Here is a 4,923-nt window from a genome sequence, read left to right as displayed (position 1 = left end):
CTGCAAGATGGAGGCCGCGAGAAGTGTAGTCTTCGACAGGACTAGCTATCCCCCTCTTATTCTGGCATTCTGCAGTTCAGTCCACCGATATTGCCCCTTTACATTGATACCCATGCATATGTAGTGTAGATCCTTGCTTGCGAGTACTTTGGGTGAGTACTCACAGTTGCTTTTCTCCCTATTTTCCCCTTCCCATTCTTCTCGGTTGTCGCAACCAGATGCTAGAGCCCAGGATTCAGACGCCACCTTCAACGACTCCTACTACACCGAGGGTGCCTACTACTACGTGCAGGCCGCCGCCGACGACCAGGAGTAGTTTAAGAAGATCCCAGGCAGGCGCATGCGCCTCTTTCGATCTGTATCCCAGTTTGTGCTAGCCATCTTATGGCAACTTGTTTTACTTATGTCTGTAGTCAGATATTGTTGCTTCCGCTGACTCGTCTATGATCGAGCACTTGTATTCGAGCCCTCGAGGCCCCTGGCTTGTATTATGACGCTTGTATGACTTATTTTATTTTAGAGTTGTGTTGTGATATCTTCCTGTGAGTCCCTGATCTTGATCGTACACGTTTGCGTGTATGGTTAGTGTACGATTGAATCAGGGGCGTCACAGAGCATCAGGGACATGGTCCTCGTCGTAATGGTGCCAATAGTCCATGAGCTCATGGCCCGATTTTTTACACAATTGGCACCGAACACGATTGTTGGAGGAGGATCCAGAGGAGGCGTGATTGTTGCTGAAGCCGCCCCCTCCAGACCAAGCAAGGGAGTTGTTGTTGGTGTAGCCGCCCCCGCCTAGTCGCGCGCCTGGACTGTTGCCGCGGTCGCGCCCGCCGCCGTTGTTATTGTGGTTCCTCCCCTGGTGATCGCGCCCACTACTAGCCCCGCGGCCACGCGATGCAACGTTGGCTGAAGATTGGCGCACCTTCATCCTGTGGAGAAGATTGAGGCGCGCGTAGAAGCTTAGCACCTGCGTGTATAGCTCCTGGACAGTCACGGGTTCAACCCGCATAGCTAGGGCCGACACGACAGGGTTGTAGTCGAGATCAAGGCCGACCAGAACCTGAGAGACGATCTCACTTCTTGTTAGCACCGCCCTAGTGCAGGCAATCTCATATGAGAGTGTCTTGATCTTGGCTAGATATTATGCCATGGATAGATTTCTCTTCTTGAGGTTTGTGACCTCAATCCGAGTGTTGATGGCTTGAGCTTGAGTTTGGGCAGCAAATATAGCATGGATCGATGCCCACACCTCCGTCGGTGTCTGAAGGGTGACCACATGTGCAAGTATCTCGCGAGATAGAGAACCCATCAGAAAAGCTTGAACTTGTTGCTGCTGTGCATACCAGAGAGCACGGGCAAAATTGGCGATCTGCTCCTCCTTCCCATCCTTGGTGATGGTGAGGGTTTCCGGTGGCGCTTGGCTCTCCGGATCAAGGTGGTGGCCCATCTGTGCACCCTTGATTTGGGGCAGCACGATGGCCTTCTACATGAGGTAGTTGCTCCTCGTAAGCTTCTCCTGGGGTGGTGTTCTGACGGACATGGCGAAGGATGAATTGGAGGATGGGGAAGGTGCGAAGGTGGATGCTGATGCATGGGACGCAGAGAGGGCACTCATGGTGCTGGAGTTGGTGGAGGCGGTGGTCATAGCGAAAGGTTGAAGAAAGGCTTGGCTAGATGTGATCTCCTCTCGATCTAGGAAGAAGTCGCTCTGATTACCATGTAAAGATATTTGGGAAGTGTGGAACCCTTTTCTCGGGCTGCACTTATATTTATATGAAAAATGTCGTGGCTTACAAGATGAAACAATCGACAGATTTATTATAGAACGACGACAGAAGGTCGGTAGAAGGAGTCAGAATAAAAGAAGAGATAGAAAAGGAATACAAGTTTAAACATGAGTTCTATCCCTATACAACTATTTTAACACCGCGCTCCTTCTCTAAGTGCGGTTTACAGAGATGATGGACTCTTCAAGGGGCGGAAGAAGACCATGGATGACACCCTGCTGGACATATGCTGCCTATTCGAGTGCGGAGTGCACAAGGACATCTCATTGTTCTTGCAGAACTGTCTGTTAGCATGGTCATTGCGGCACTAAAATTCACAAGGGAAGATGGCTTAGAGATCCATTGCAGTTATATGGGAGGAACAAGGATACCCGAGGGCATCTGTAAGATTACTGTCACATCAGGTGCATTAGTCAATTTCATCCTCGTAGTCCAGAGGGATGATGTTTTTGAGGATTTTGCTGTGCAGCAATTCCACCATGAATTTGATTGTGTGGTCATTACAGGAGGTGATGGGCAACAAGATATCAGGACACGGGCTTTCTTGCGCAAAATCAAGGATTGTCTGCCTGTCCTATGTATGCGCTCGTTGATCCGAATCCGAAGGGGCTTTTGATCTTTTGTACCTTTAAGTTTGAATCAACAGATATGCCATTTGACAATGTGGGTCTTCCTGTTCCTGACATCAAGTTGATTGCAGTGTATTTACATGACGTCCTTGATTTGAATGACATGTCACGCCTTACACCGCTGACCCGAAACTATAGATTGATTCTGGAGGGACCGTATGTCAAGTACTATGTGATCAGTGATGAACAGTTGAGGGAGAACATAAATTTCATGGTGTACAGGGGGTTAAAAAGCAATATGGGAGCTTTATACCATCGCCAATACCCTCCTACTGACTACATCCACAAAACAATAAGCAATCAGAAGGACATCTAAGTAGCTCACTGTGTTTACATTGGTAGAGACATCTATGTAGTTTGATATGGTGACTCTAGAGGATATGCACTTAAGTTAGTTCATGTTGGGTGTGCAATCAACCCCCTTGCACGGAGCTTTAGATTGGGGAAAAACCTGAATCTAGTTTTCACAAAAATAAACAGGATTGGTGGGTTCCTGATGGTGCCGGCGTGGTTGCTGGGACCCTGGCCACGGGTGAAGATGATGGAGGAGATCCAGATTGGGGGAATCCCCTTGGTTGGACCTGGCCGGCCACCCCGAAGACGATGCTCAAGAGCGCCGCTTTTCTTCTTGGAGACGTTGGTCTATGTCTGCTCCTTCATTTCCTCCCTCACTTCCTCTCGGGTGAAAACCCTAACTCCGGTGGGCGGCGGCGGCGTCCTTGACGCCGTGACCTTCCTGAAGGTGTCGCCTTGAGGGCTGAGTGGTGGTGGGCACTGTGTGGGTCCTTGATGGTTGCTAGTGATGGACACTACTTCGGGGGAAACCCTAGGATCTGGTTTTTCAGATCGGACGATGGCGGTATTGCGGTGCCATTTCTCTCCTGGGAGCATCGTTTGTTGAGTAGCACTGGAAAACACGGGCAGGAGGTGGAGCGGCTCCATCTTGCACGGAGCTTCGGTGGAGTTGTTAAGTCATGCCTGGCTGACAGGTGCTACACTGAGTCATGCCTGGTTGGCACGTGCTACGCACGACAGATCTTCCAGAGTCTTCGTGTCTGGACGAACGAGTGCGGGGCGGTGACGCCGTTGGGCGCCGTGGTGGCGTCGATGGATGTCCGGACTGGTAAGGATGATGCAGATCTCTCTCCTGAAGATGGGTCAGTCGTCCGATGAAGATGGCGGCTTCTAAAACATGTGCATGTGGTGTGCGTTTTAGGTCTGCTGCACCGGCTGTTAGTCCTGATATGTTATGTGGATGGATCGGCGATGACACTGGTTTTAGATATGGGGAGTGAGAGCACTCGTCATTATCGAATTCGTAGGTGTGAGTGGTGGCTTCGGGTGATTTGATGTATGTTCTTGTCAGAACTTTGTGGAATAATTAATAAAGATGGTTGCATGCATTGATTGATGCAGAGGCCGGGGGTTTAACCTCCTTTTCAAAAAAAATGTTGGGTGTGCAATCTATGGTTACTACTAGATTGTGGACGAATAGCTAGTGAAGAAAATCATGAGGTGAGACTAATTACCGCAGATGTTTCCAGACACGAATTCCTATGCTGCAATGCACTAATAATTTGCAGAGATGATGACCTCTTCAAGGGGCCAAAGAAGACCGTGGATGACGCCCTGCTGGACATATGCTGCCTGTTCGAGTGCCTGAGGACATCTCTCAGTGTGCTTGAAGAACTGTCCGTGAGCATGGTCATTGGGCCACTAACATTCACGAGGGAAGATGGCGTAGAGACCCATTGCAGTTGTATGGGAGGAACCCGGATACCAGAGGGCATCATCTATGTAGTTTTCTATGTTGACTCTGGAGGATAAGCACTTAAAGTTAGTTCATGTGGGTGTGCAATCTATGGTTACTACTAGATTGTGGATGACTCTTACGACACTTTAGGACATATGACATTAACCAGCTTATTCCTATTTCTGCCCTTTTGTTATGAGGAAGCCATTATATTTTTCTCTCCTGAAATCAGCTTGTGAGAGGTTTGTGGTGAAAATTTCAGAGCTCTTCAGGTGCAAAATCTTCTATTAGAAATATCGTCCCTGGCACCACCGGCGTTGCAGATGTCAGGCATTAGGAAAAACCATTACAGTTATCAAATCTAATGAAAGGAAGTCACATTTCTTATCTGAAGTAGTGGTAGTGTTGATCAATTCAGGCAATAGTTCTTTTTCTGGAGTGACTATTTGTTGAGAATAATGAACTGGCCTCCATGTACCTTCAAACCATATTTCTCTCTAACAAATCTTTGGAATTGTGGTAAATCTAGTTGCAGTAAGAAAGAAAGATAGTTGAGATTCTTCAGGGTAACAAAATGCATCAGTTTGAGTTTGCGCAACAATAGTGCAATGGTGTGTCTAGAACTCGGTCAACTGAGACTTAACGAAGTCTCGGTCGAGTGACGTCACCGTAGTTATTTTTCTACGAGCGGCACAGCTAGATGCTACAGAAGGCGACAAAAAATGTTGCGGCAGTACGACAACAAATGCTA

The 4,923-nt window shown here is 48.3% G+C and overlaps 1 pseudogene; it reads left to right on the top strand.

Annotated features, from left to right (window-relative positions):
- Window positions 1–1,541: 1,541 nt before the first annotated feature.
- Window positions 1,542–2,735, top strand: LOC141042790 (DNA topoisomerase 6 subunit A3-like; annotated as a pseudogene).
- Window positions 2,736–4,923: the final 2,188 nt, after the last annotated feature.

Source organism: Aegilops tauschii, chromosome 3 (genome assembly GCF_002575655.3).
Source record: "Aegilops tauschii subsp. strangulata cultivar AL8/78 chromosome 3, Aet v6.0, whole genome shotgun sequence".
Taxonomy (NCBI): domain Eukaryota; kingdom Viridiplantae; phylum Streptophyta; class Magnoliopsida; order Poales; family Poaceae; genus Aegilops; species Aegilops tauschii.
The sequence above is the reverse complement of the archived record's forward strand: the minus strand, read 5'-3'. Positions and strand labels throughout refer to the sequence as shown.